This window comes from Ictidomys tridecemlineatus, chromosome 2 (genome assembly GCF_052094955.1).
Source record: "Ictidomys tridecemlineatus isolate mIctTri1 chromosome 2, mIctTri1.hap1, whole genome shotgun sequence".
Lineage (NCBI taxonomy): Eukaryota > Metazoa > Chordata > Mammalia > Rodentia > Sciuridae > Ictidomys > Ictidomys tridecemlineatus.
Genome location: NC_135478.1, coordinates 39,847,382 through 39,861,992, shown reverse-complemented (window position 1 = coordinate 39,861,992; position 14,611 = coordinate 39,847,382). Strand labels below are relative to the sequence as shown.

Sequence of the window (14,611 nt, the reverse complement as noted above, 5' to 3'; positions counted from 1 at the left end):
TTTCACAGGGATGAAGTCCCAGGGGACTCCCAAGAAAGAAAAGTGCCCTAACTTTTCCTGCCAGCACTTACTTGGCAGGATGCATTCGGAACATCCCCTGTGTTGACTCCTAAATGCCACTCTGTCACCATAGGACATACACAAAGCCTTCAAAGGGCATCACTGCCGAATGAGCTAGAGCTTTCAAGGAAGCAGCTTCAAGAAAGTGAATCTCCTGCTCAGCTTCTTAAACAAAATGTTCCTACACATTCCAACTCTATTTCTAAATTGCACAAAGCAACTGATAGGTTCTGATCATTTTTTCCTCAGAATGTTTTTTTAAAATTTTCCTTATCAAAGTGTGTTTTCTATGCCTTGCCGTGGATCTCAATTCTCAGAAACCAAGGAAAGGGGTACATAAAGCAGCTGAGTGAAAACAAAAACATCCTAAATCAAATGGGACCCAATGAGAGGAGAGAGTTGGTTAAAAAGAATACCGAGTCCTGCACTGTAATTTGATTAAAGCGTTTGCCTTCATCATATACTGTAGCCTTGTCCTCATGGTATTCAGTGAATTACAGCATTAGCTCTCTGCCCTCTGATTGGAGTCCATATTAACATTCTGACTTGTGGTCAGCACCTGATTCCTTTTTAGATGTGACCTAATTTCCTTCAGGCCCCAGACCTATACATTCATATTAATTTGTAAGGCTTGTCTAGTCTGAGAGTCTCCAGATGGGGAAATTTAGCTTATTCACGCTCTCAAATTTAGTTACATGAGGAAAGCTTTTAGTTTCATTTCCAACATGTCCATCCTGCCACAGATGTACAGTATAGCTGTTTTTCTTCCCACAAACATGCAGAGGTATTTATTTTTTCAAGAAAAAAAAATGAACCAATCACCTAAACTGCCTCTGTGTTACCCACTTCCTTGGGCCTGGTATTATGGTTTAATGTGATGAATGAGAAATTGTAAGCTGCAACTCCAGACAGCATTGGCATGATGCGATGAGGGGAAGAGCACTGGGCTGGGGACAATGGACCTCTCCTGTCATCATGGTTCTAACACTAACCAACTCTTAGATTTCAATCATTTTGTTCACCAGTCTGTGCCTCAGTTTCCCCATGTACAACAAGAGAAAGCTCACCACATAACTAGAAAGTCTGTTTTAAGGTTCCATGTTATGACTCTGACATAGAAAAACAAACTTGATATTATTTGCTTCATATATGTGTATGTGTACATGTGTATATGAATAATAAGAATATATGTATTAACTTATTATATTTCTGTATCTACCTAAGCCATCCATTGCAGCCATCCAATATCAGTAGGAGGGTACATCCATAAGTATATCCTAAGACTATAGCATGTCATTCTATTCAGTTACCATAAGAATAATTGAACTTTTATCTTTAGAGAGTTAGATTTCCTGGTCCAAATAACTCTCGGGATATGATTAAGAAAGCAGTGTGCTTATTATGTCTGTAAATATTGTGTTTATTGACTTGGACAAGGACTGTGCCTTCCTATAAAAATTATTCACATCTTTTGTTCACTGAAAACATTTTCCAGCCAAGATTCGTATACAAATTAAATAATTATGACCTTCCCTGTCTAGTTTTATAATGAAGTGGTTGAAAGCCTAGGTAGATTTAGTTCTTACTATGTAATTTCTTCACTGGTGATGAATTTCATCTTTTTTGGTCCAATTACTTATTAATCAAAATATTCATCACACAAATAAAATCCATTTAGAGAATACATTGTTCTCTATCTTTGTGGCTAATATATAGAATCAATTCATCTTCCTGGAGGTAAAATTCCTTTCTAATCATTGTTAATTGCCCTGAAATGATTTTGTTCTTTTGTTCTTGGCGGGCTCTCTAATTACAGGTACAGAGTGTTTTAGTATTTTATAGCAGATGAAATCAGTGTTAATCTTTACAAGATGTTCAGGGTCATGTCTTAAAGTATCTATTATTGGAAGGAAAATATCGTATTTGTGAACTTTTGCTATATATCAGAAGCTGGTTATAAAGTGATTGGCCTGCTGTTGTCTTTTACTTCATTTTTTATGTATTTTGATATTATAACTTAAGAAAATTTGAGGGTTGGATTATTGTTTTATGTAATTTTAGATCTAGGAGGACCCGAGGCCAGCTCTTTGACTTGATGAGGAGAAATTTGACTGTAGGTTGTACAAGTTCCGTGATGGCAAGAGTTGGTTTATTGTGTCCACTGCTGTTTCTCCACTGTGGGGTACAGCTCCAGGCACATGGCAAGTATACCCACAAAAATGTTGAGTGAATCAGTGTTCAACGGCATTCAATTACTAAATGAGAGTCATGGCACAAGGACCTAGATTCTCTTACTTTTTCTCTAGAAATCTAATCATCTTGAATATTATGAAGTTATAGAGAATGGCTATTGAGCAAACTCTTTCTGGCTAGGAAAACTGAGAAGATTTAAGAACAGAGTGATTACTTAAAATTTGGTTATTTTTTGAAAATATTTATTTGTGCCCATTATATGCTTGGCCCTGTACTAGGCACTGGAGATACCAAGTAGTCTATTTAACCAAATAGCATATTTATATCATGCAGCTTAAAGTCTAATAGGGAAAACCAAAGATTCAAAGAGTGTATTACAGTGATACGGTCCATAAGTGGAATATGTGGAGAGAGGTGACAACTGATGCTAACTATATTAGCATAGACTTTTCAGGGATAGCCTGAGTTTTAAAGGATGAGTAGGTCTTGTTTGTACAGATGAGGAGAAAAGGGCATCTGTGATGACAGCAGGGACATGTCTGTATTAAACAGTTCTCTAGAACTGGCATGGGTGGAAATAAGGTGATAAATTCAAAGAGATGGATAAGCAAGCAGGTACCAAATCCTTAAAGATTGTGCCAAGCTTTAGAGCTTGTGCTTCATTCTAAGCCACAGTGAGACATGAAGTCCTCTTACAAGCAGAAATCCTTCAAATCTAGAACACCAAAACTAGGGAGATGGTTCACTGTGCTCCATCTTCAATATCTGTAAAATGACAGTATAATAGTGCCAACCTCTTTGGGATTGCCAATATTAAATTATACAACATGTATGAAGCATTTGGCATTGTACTTGGCACCTTGTAACTGCTTAATAAATATCAGCCATCACAACTATCATAATTTTATTATAACAATTATTTCTAATGAGAGAAATTAGCATGAGCTAATATAGGACGGTGACTTAGAACTTGCTTAAAACATGTTGCCTTCTGGGTTTAGTTGTAGTGTCAGAGTGCATATTATGTACTTTTTCATGTTTTCTAAAACTTTGTATTTGATAAGCAATCTGCAAAAAAATAAGTAGTTTTTACATAGCCTCACAATTGCACACTTATGGGAGATTTCTTTTTCAAGGCCAATGCAAGAGACAGGCCCCACATCCACCTTATAGGCTTGTTGGGGTTCATCAAATTTTTATGGAAGTTGGATATAGTGCTTCAAGGGTAAAATTTAACACCATATTAGAGACATATCACCATTGAATCTGAGAGTTCTTTTTAAATTTAATTTTCATTTGACTGCAAAGGAGTGTTTTGAATGAACTAATTTAAGGGGGGCTTGTTTGTTTTCAACAAGAAGACTTAAATGAAATTATACATGTGTACAAAGGACTGGAATATAGCTCAGTGGTGTGTCACTTTCCTAGCTTGCTCAAAGCCCTGGGTTCTATCCCTGTTACTATCAAAAAAAAGAAAAAAGTGTAAGAAGATCTCAAATGTTTCCTTATATGTATCCACATAGATAATTATTATCGTTTGTACGGTTCACTGAATGACATTGGATTGGTCTTTGAAAAGTTCCATTAGGATTCTAATGGAACTTAACTTGAAAAATTCAGATTTGAATATTGCAACCAGTAATTTATTAGGCATTTTGGCCAACATGAACTCAGTATGTGGCTTTCCATAGAATAACTTTAGCTTCTACATCTGTGAAATGGATGTGGTAGCACAGACCCATGCAGATACTGCCCTTAAATAGTGTCTCATGGACAGGATGTTCTTGCCACTGGTGACTACCTTCTGACCACTACTGCACACTACATCTGCTCCTACTGACTGTTGAGGACATTTTCAAACTCCAACCACCTGCTCAAACTTATGTCAGTGAGCAATGTAGAAATAAAGTAGAATACTATTAAAGTCTTATGAAGAGGTAGTATTTCTGTCAGTCATTTTTCTTGATTGCAATAAGAAACAAAAGGGGAATTCGTTAACAGGACCTGCGGACTTAGGATTAGGTTATAGAACAAGTCTCAGGAAAAGAGCTGTAGGCAGATCTAGTGCAAGAAGGTCAGTTGCTAACATTTTTCAAGAATGGCCTGAACACCTTTAGGTCTTTGTAGATCCTGTGAAGGAACACTAACCTCCCCTTCACTTCTGACTCACAGTCCCTGAAGGGACAATGCAATTGAACAAACTTAAGTCACAAGCTTAAGTTCATGACTATGTGCGGTGTGAAGCTCCTCTCCAAATAGGAGATTAGCCAATCAACCAAAAAGACAAAAATGCCAATATCTATGATAACGTCTTTACCCTTACACAAAAAATGCTGGCTGGGAGTATAACTGGGGGCAGAGCACTTGCCTAGCACACACAAAACCCTGATTGAGAATCTCTAGCATCACAAAAAGGATAAAAAATTAAAACTAGAGTAAAGTTCATAAAACACTTACTAAAAATACTACTATGAATCATGGTGTCCTTCAGAGACATCAGGCCAAATGGAATTAGCTGAAATAAAGGGAAGCAGTCTGTCGACTACCTCTTGCTCACTCTAGCACAGTCTATTCCTATTGCTGAGTATTTCCTCAGATATACTGTATCTTTATCAATAGCTCTATTTTGCACTAAAATGTTACCTTACATTCTTTTTCAAAACTAACTCTGTTTTTAAGGCCATGACACACTGAACTTTAAAATAAATGATCTACTTCAAAAGTTAGATGCTGGTAATTGAATGAAGCCCTTTTTATCTATTAATTCTTAGGTTGGAGTAGACTTATACATTGTAGATTTCTAAAAGTCCATCTATACCAACGACCAAACAACAACCAACAAAGGTTAAGAACCTAGAATGTAAAAAAAAAAAAAAAAAAGGATTAAGTCAGACAGCATTTTAAAATTTTCATTGAAAATGTTATCCCTAAATCTTCGGATCCTCCTTGGTTCATAAAAGTTGATTGATATGAAAAACTCTGTAGTATTTATAAGACTCATGTAAGGAGGAAAAATTTACCAGGCTTGTGATATTGTGAGCTGATTACTTCAATAATTGAATCAAATTTTCCTAAAAAGTATAGAATGTATGAATACTCTGCTTTTCAGCTTTTATATAAGGAATTATAAAAACTTTTTGAGATAACCCTTACCTGTGGATTCACATTCTTGGAAATACATGAGATAAAGAAAGGGGGCCTACTAAAATGTAAGGCTCCCAATCATTCAGATGGTCACTGTTGAAGAACTCCTGGACTTCACTTTTTTAAAGTAGGGCCTTTAATGTGTACTGGAGTCACCCAAGGATCTCTGTAAAAACAAATTCTAACTCAGTAAGTCCAAGATGAAGCCCAAACCCTGTCTTTTCTATCATCTCCTGGGGGATCTCTGTGTTCTCACCACACTGTGAGTGGCAAAATTTTAGAAAATCTTGGGTCTTTAGGGTAATGTTGTACTCCCAGTGATAAAGAGTCTTAACCAGCAACAGTTTGGTGCTTTCTGCCCTTTTTTACCGCCTTATCCTTTTTTTTGATCCAGGGCATGTTTGCAAATTTATTTGGGCATAGCTTACCCCTAATGGACCAGTGAGATCCACGGAAGAGTAATTAACCTTAATGCTGAATCAATACAGTACAGCCCTTTAAATGTCTCCCTCAGAAACCATCTGTGTTACTGTTGCTTCTGGCAAACCAAAATCAAATACTATCCATTTGAAAAGAGTTGCCAATACACTATTCTAGTTTGGGAAACGGCTCCAAGAAAACAGAAAACATTTCCATGTTTTAGGAGCAAGATTTTACTCTTTTGCTATGAAGAGCAGATGTTTATTTTGAAAGCTCAGACTGGCTTTATATAAGTTTTGAAAATGACAATACAATTTGCTTATAGTAAAAAATTGGGGAAATAAAACATATATGAATTTCTTTTATGAAATTGAATTATGTCTGCAAGTCTGATCTTGTGTTTAAAAATTATTTGACCATTTAGAGAGTGAGGAATACAATTGCATAATGTTCTCCATCCTTTAAAAGGGAACATCTAGGTTTCAGGTAGCAGAGACAGAGTTCATAGAATTTCAAGTTGCCAGGGTTGCTTAGAGAGGAGGCAGGAAACACAGAAGCTACAGTATATGCTCAGAATATTTGTTCCAGCATTTTGGAAAGTACTCACACTTTAGAACAAACAATTCAAGCAATGAAGGATCTATTGTCATTGAGAAATGCAGCTCACTCCACCTCTATACTTAAGGACTGATAGGTATGTTAGCATAGTGTGAGCCCCTAGAAATCCTGAAGAAACTGACTATGCTTTCTTAACCCAAATGTTGCATAAGTATATTTTGCTTCACAATCCTTCCCTTTTTTGTACACATTTTGAATGTTAACATCTTATGAATTTGGAGTTTTAAAAAGCACACTTTAAGGAAAGTTGCTAAATTCAATATCATAATAGGGACAATAATAATTATTTTAGTGTTTTTAAAATATAGGACACTTGGGCTGGAGATGTGGCTCAAGCGGTAGCGTGCTCGCCTGGCATGCGTGCGGCCCAGGTTCAATCCTCAGCACCACATACCAACAAAGATGTTGTGTCCGCCGAGAACTAAAAAATAAATATTAAAAAAATTCTCTCTCTCTCTCTCTCTCTCTCTCTCTCCTCTCTCACTCTCTCTTTAAAAAAAAAATATATATATATATAGGACACTATATTATCACCTCACAGCAAATCTATAAGAATAGGAAAAGAGGATGTTCTCAACTATAAAATGGAGATTATAAAAAATACTCAACTATAGAGTCATTGATGAACTTAAATAATTAATGTACATGGAAGCAATTTGCAAGCTGAAAAGTGCTATAGAATTATAACTTGTTTTGTTGTGTTACAGTTAGTAATATACACACAATATGTACACATATGTATATATGTGTGTGTAAGGTGCATTTATCACTCTCTCTTCCGCTGGAGACAGATGGAAGACATCTGTGTATTTACTATACTCTGTACCCCAAGCTCCTGTCTTTGTGTTCTCCCCATGACAGTGATCATAGTGTGCACAGAGTCCACGCACAGTGCATGCATTTGAGGGAGTGAATACGGCAATGAATGGTGGGCTAGGCCTCAATACTATATCAATAGTTCGTTCCATCCACATTAAAAAATAAAAAAGTTCTGAAATCTATGATTCTTCAGTGTTTGGAAGTAGGTTGCCCTGTTTCTATATGTCTTCATAGCATCTTATCACTTACTCTATTAAAGAATAACATACTCAAGACTCATTTGGATAAAATGAGAACTGCCATGAAGTATACATAATAATGTCATAGGAGACCAAAAATCAGGATTGGATTTCTATTGAACAGTCTATGTCTTTGGTAGATTTTTGCTGTTTGAATACAGAATTCCCTCAGTATCTAGATCACACTTGAGGTGGAACTGTTTTCTTTCTCTCATAAAAGACTGTGTATTACCTGGCAGTCATTAATATAAGCACTGCTAAGTGTTCATAAGCACCATAAACTAAACCATGTTTGTTTTGTGATTCACGTAATGTTGTCTACGTGTAGCATGACCTAAGTGGTTCCTGCTCTCGCCTTTTATAGAATAATCAACTTACAATCCGTAGTTTGTTTATTCCTCAGATCTTTGACAATTTCATAAAAACACTGCTTGCTTTCTTGTTTTCCCCTCTTAAATTAAATATTTCTTGTTTTTCATTTGTTAGTGGTAAATTTATATACATATGTTTGTGTATACATATCATTTTTTAGTTTGTGATATTACTAAATAAAAAACTTTAGCTATTATCCCAATCAAGGAAGAATACACTACAAACTCATAAATCATTGGTCTATAATTTTATTATGAAAAATAATTATTATATTAATAAGGCTATGGGCATTGACTGCAGGTATAATATTAAATATTGATTGAGTCTAAGCCATTGATTTAAGTGTGAAGTGTGAAAATTCAAATTGCTTACAGGAGAGCACAGTTTTTGAACCACTCACAACTAAAAATTTTTTTAACCAAAACACAAAGTTAGACAAACTTTGATGATGGAAGTCAAAGCAAGAGCCACATGTCATCTTTCTGAGGATAAAAGATTTGGAGCAGCTAATACTTTATGTCAAAGGCTAATTATTATTCTCTAATGATGGTATGTTCATCTGAACCTTGCTATAGAATTTAGTATATATTTTACTAAAATCTTTATGCTACCTGTCATATTATGCCTCCTACAACATTACATTGTGGATTTTACAGGTCTTACTCCTAATTTAGTGTCTTGGGATTTGTACAGTGTTGCAGTCAATCAGCAATTGTTATAGCATTTTTAGTTTCTTACTATGTGGTAGCACTAATAAAAGAGAATTATATGTAATAGCGTCAGCCTTGTAGAATTTTAATTTCACCTGGAATATGAGAGAGCTAATCATATCTACCCTCTCTTCACCCCCTATCCCATTCTCCTTTTCTGTGCTTCCCTACTAAATAATGGTTCAAACATGTTTCCATCTTCTAGCTGGAAATAATTTGGCTTCGAGCTACTTACCATTCTTACTAGATCCAGAATCCATCCAAGGAGCTTTTGCCTTGTCTCACTTTTATCTTTTGATCCTTGGGGAATATACTTGTCTCTTAAACATCTGGGACCCTGCCCTGGACCTAGATTTTGGCAGAGAGAGTCTCCTTTGAGTGTTTTCTCCAGTGTCTTGGGGATTTTTTTTAACGATTTTTATTAGTGCATTATGGTCAAAATGAATATTGGGGTTCATTTTGACATGAACATGGAAAATAATTTGCTCCTCTTTATTCCCCCCAGACTTTCCCCATTCCCTTCCCCTATTCCCTTTTCTCTACACTATTGGTCTTTTTTCTATTTATTTATAGTTTTTGTTTTAATTGGCGCTTTATATATATATACATAAAGGTGGAATTCACTGTGGTATTTGCTATGTACCTTTGGCTTTCTGAGTCTGGATTGTTTCAGACAAAATCAACATACATAAATCAGTAGCTTTCTACTAAGAAAATATCAGGAAAACTATCCCATTCACAATAATCTAAAAAAAAAAAAAAAAAAAAAAACCATACTCAAGAGTCTTGGTTTTGAGGTTTTCTTGGCTGACCATTCATTGGCTTCCTATGCTCCTCCAGACGGATCCCATGAGTTCAATCACTGGAAATTTTGCTCACCTCTGGCCTCTTCCTTTCTACTTATTGGTTTTTCCTGGGTTGTTTCTAAGGCTGCTAAGATCATAGATGGTGATCTGCTTTTGGCTCAGGGAGTGCTGTGTGCTTCTATTTCTAAATGAGTTCAAAGTTAAAGGTATATCACACAGGATATAGGAAAGCACTAAATTTAGGGTGATCTGAAAGATAATGTGACCATTCAATGAATAAAATGGTCGTCAAGGGGAGTATGACCTGAGTTGAGTCTTGCATCTAATATAGTTAATTAATTAATAGATTTTCTAAATGTCCATCCAATTTCCCAGCATCATTTATTGAATAATCCATTTATTCCTACTAATTAAATATGGCATTTTAATTATACTTAATTGTGACTTATGACTGTGTACCTATGACTGTTCTAGGTTTCATTTTTCTTTCATTGACATTCTAATTTTATACCAATACTTCAGAATTTTAATCACTGTGTTCTTTAAACTTTGGTATAGCAAGTAGAAAGGGGACCATGCTAGCCTATTTACTAGCAAATCAATATTAGAAAAAAAATTACCACCTTCAAAATCCAAATGGCATTTTAATTGGAATTAATTTTAGAAATTAAATTAATTATTTTATAACACTGAGATATTTTTCCAAAGTCATGGTATCTAATCTCCGTTTATTTAAAATATGCTTCTATGGAATTAAGTGAAATTATGTAATTTCCTTAACACAAATTGCATATATTTTTATTAAGTTTATTTCTAAGTATTTGTTTTTTTCTAAGTATTTCATTTTTGTGCTGCTGTGAGTGGAATCCATTTTCATTAATTTTGTTCCAATCACTTCTGTATAAGATTAGTGACTTTTAAATGTTTTGCATAAATCTCAATATATATCTAGTAATGTTTAATACATTTTAATTAATTCCTTATAGTTTAGAAAGGTAGTCATATCATCTACAAATACTAATAAATTTCTCCTTGATTCTGAATATTTATACTCTTCTTGACTATTAGTTTGAGAAAAATATTTTATTAAATATCTACTCTAACTTTATTAAGAGATTTTATTTAAAAGGTGTTTTATAAATCACCAACAAACATTATTGATGCTTGATGATCCACAGAAATTTAACATATGATTCTCAAAGATACATTTCATAAAAGGGCAAGCTATAGGGGACAATTCTTTTTCTGGAGACTGGAGAATCCATTATTCTAACCAAGTCCTGCCACCAATTAGTTGTGTGGACTAGGCAACTTTAGCAACCTACATTTTCCCCAGTATCTCTTTTAAAATGAGATACTTACTGTGTCCAACTCCTTTGTGATTAACCTTTTGAAAAAAAAATGAAAGCTTTAGATTTTCTCTAATCACACATACATAAATAATATTTTGCATGAAATTACAGATAGTTTGTATATTCCATTGTGTTCTTTCATGCAATCCTAGTAACAAAAAAAAAATCCTAGAGCTGGTTGGCCTCTGAGATCATTTACAATTTGAAAGTTTGACTACATTACTTTTGATAAAACTGTCTTATGCCTGAATCTTAGGCATATAGAATATATATTGTAGACATGCCTCTTGTCATAGTGAAATCTGGTCTGTATAATTCATTTATTCTTAAAGTTCTGAACCTTTGGAGGTTTTAAATATAGCTGTGTCTTTCAATTTTATGATGCAAACAAGCTAAGGCTGCAAAGGTAAACAAACAATTTCACTTTACAGGCAACTTTTCAAAAATGTAATTTCTTAAACTGAGGGAAAGCATTACCACTCTCTAGATTACATGTAGAGGTAACTTATGAAAAGAATGTTCAGAATTTTGTGTTTTAGTATCTAAAGGACAGTCATAACAAAGCAGAACATCTAATATTTTAAGACTTCTGGCATTTGAACAGTGTTCCGGTCAGCTGAGTTGTGAGACCCTGCACAATGTAGCCTTTAATTCCTGGATTGTATTTTGACCCCTCTACTCAATAACTTATGAAACTGTGTTCACTTGATTTATTTTTATTTAAGCTTAACTCATAGTTTTACAGGATACCAGTGCAAGGAGGGATCCTAGATATAATATATTCTAAACCTTTCATTTCATTCTACTGCTTCTTTTTGATAAATCCTCATAATGTTGGGTATAATGTGAACCAGGAGTCATAAAGTGAAAGGTCTAACCCTGGCCTCCTAGTTCTTCTCTGCAAAATGAGGCGACTATTGGGGCTGGGGATGTGGCTCAAGCGGTAGCGTGATCGCCTGGCATGTATGCAGCCCGGGTTTGATCCTCAGTATCACATACAAAGATGTTGTGTCCGCCGAAAACTAAAAAATAAATATTAAAATTCTCTCTCTCTCTCTCATCTCTCTCTCTCTCTCTAAAAAAAATGAGATGACTATTGCATCAATAAAAATAAAATAAGAAAAATATAAATGAATAAATGAGGTAGTCAGGACAAATGGTCTTCCAAGATCAACTACTCTAATTTTACTTTAATAGAATTATTATACTCTTAGATATTTATAATGATAGAAATACATATTTCTATTTCTCAAAATCTATGAAATAATCTTTATGACTTCTGGCCATTGTTCTGAAGACCAAAGTGTGTTTGACCTGACACCTCTCTTTTAAATTTCTTTTTTAGTCTATATATTCTTTCATTCACATTCAAATGTAAAATTTTTTAAATCTATAGCACTGAAAAGTTAAGATAATATTTACAAGATGTAATTGAAAATAATGAATGATTTCAATGGAAAAATTTTGGGACATCAGTGTTTTACTAAGTATCTTTCTTTCTTTGCCTATTTCCCCCCTTACTAAATTAAAAACAAAACAAAACAAAAAAAAAAACAAACAAAAAAAAAACCATAGGCACCAACTAAGAGTTCATCTGAATAGCAACACGTGATGTGACCTCTCCCATCTACCCACTAAATATAAAATCTAGGATAAAGGGAAAATGTCACATCTTAACCAGGAAACAACCATTAACCTAATATTCAAAACTAGAGGAATTTCTAATAAAAGCCAGTAAATATAAGATTGGATTTTTTTTTTGTACCAGGGATTGAATCCAGAGGCACTTTTAACCACTGAACCCCATCTCCAGCTTTTTAAAAATATTTTATTTACAGACAGGGTCTTGCTAAATTGCTCAGTCTCACTAAATTGCTGAGACTGGCTTTGAACTCATGATCCTCCTAGCTCAGGCTCCTGAGCTGCTGATTGCAGGAATGAGCACCTGGCAGGATTGGATTTTTAAATGTAATCAATAGACAACTTGAGTTTTTTGAGGCACCTCTATAGGAAACATTTCATCCTATACTCACTCTGCCCCCTCTGATTCAGAGCCACGGTCTCCAAGAAAATGGGACAAAGTCCCTATCTTGGTTAGACATTGCTTTAAACATTGCCCTAATGTTCTAGTAGCCTTCCTAATTCTGTTCAGTAATCAGAGAAACATTAACAGGTACAACATGTCCCATCATAGACCTGGGGGCAAGGAAAGGAAGGGCTCAAATGACTGATAAATAAAAACCCATAGAGAAATAGGAATTTTGAAAAATTACAAAGCTTTCCCAAATAGAATTTAAAATAGGATACATGACTTGTAGAACATCATATAAACTACTGTATAAACCCCAGAATATATAGAAAAAGCCAGGAAAAAAGGAAATATCAAAACCACAGTGCATGAAATAATGGACCATTAAACATCATGATTTTAAGGACCATTTAATGACTAGAAGAAGCTCAAAATATTTCAAGTACACAACTCAGGAGACATAATTCAATTTAGTATATGATTCACTCTTGGGATAAAAAAGAAATATATACACATATACACACATGAAGGACTAAAAACAAATTTGATGAAAGAACTAGAAATAAATTTTGTGAGTAGTTGAATTATTTGTAAATATTTTTACATTAAGAAGGTAATATTTTGTGTGCATTTGTAGAAAATAACCTTTGCATGGTTTAAATGCAGTAATATATTCATTATTTAACCTGATATTTATTATAATCTCATGTGTCAGATCATTTCAACCATTTTATTAATAAAATAAACTTGAAAAGTTAGGGAATTTTTTCTAGAGACATTATTTTAATTAGGAAATTCAAAATAAGTTTAGAACTAATAGAATAGACACCTCCCAGAAATCATATCTTTTTAACATTTTTCCATTTTACTTAATCTCTATTTTTAAATTCAGTAAAATAAAGCCTGACACCTACTATCCTTTAATTCTCTTTTATTCCCTCTTTGTCTTCTTACTATTCTAAATTTGGTGCATAAGATTTTCTTAGATGCTATTTTTACTACACAAATGTATTAGTAAGCCAATATATGGTATTATTTTTTTCTCATAACTTTTGTATAAATCATCACAAATGGAAGAAGTAGTAGTAATGATCATAATAATAGCAGACACAAATGGAATTTCTCAGAGTCAGGCACTATTCTCCCTACTGTAGTTGGATTAACTCTTTTCATCCTGCAGTACTTCTTTTTTTAAAAAATTGATTGATTGATTGATTGATTGATTGTTCACAACATTACAAAGCTCTTGACATATCATATTTCATACATTAGACTGAAGTGGGTTATGAACTCCCAATTTTACCCCAAATGCAGATTGCAGAATCACGTTGGTTACACATTCACAATTTTACATAATACCCTATTAGTAATTGTTGTATTCTGCTACCTTTCCTATCCCCTACTATCCCCTCTCCCCTTCCCTCACATCTTCTCTCTCTACCCCATCTACTGTAATTCATTTCTCTCCTTGTTTATTTTCCCATTCCCCTCACAACCTCTTATATGTAATTTTGTATAGCAATGAGGGTCTCCCTTCATTTCCATGCAATTTCCCTTTTCTCCCTTTCCCTCCCATCTCATGTCTCTGTTTAATGTTAATCTTTTCTTCCTGCTCTTCCTCCCTGCTCTGTTCATAATTGCTCTCATTATATCAAAGAAGACATTTGGTATTTGTTTTTTAGGGATTGGCTAGCTTCACTAACCATAATCTGCTCTAGTGCTATCCATTTCCCTGCAAATTCCATGATTTTGTCATTTTTTAGTGCTGCGCAACATTCCATGGTGTATAAATGCCACATTTTTTTTATCCATTCATCTATTGAAGGGCATCTGGGTTGGTTCCACAGTC

The 14,611-nt window shown here is 34.3% G+C and overlaps 1 protein-coding gene across 2 annotated transcripts in view; it reads left to right on the top strand.

Annotated features, from left to right (window-relative positions):
* Positions 1-14,611, top strand: part of Kcnh8 (potassium voltage-gated channel subfamily H member 8) — a 334,538-nt gene that overhangs the window by 221,002 nt on the left and 98,925 nt on the right. The gene's annotated exons all lie outside the window — the stretch shown is intronic.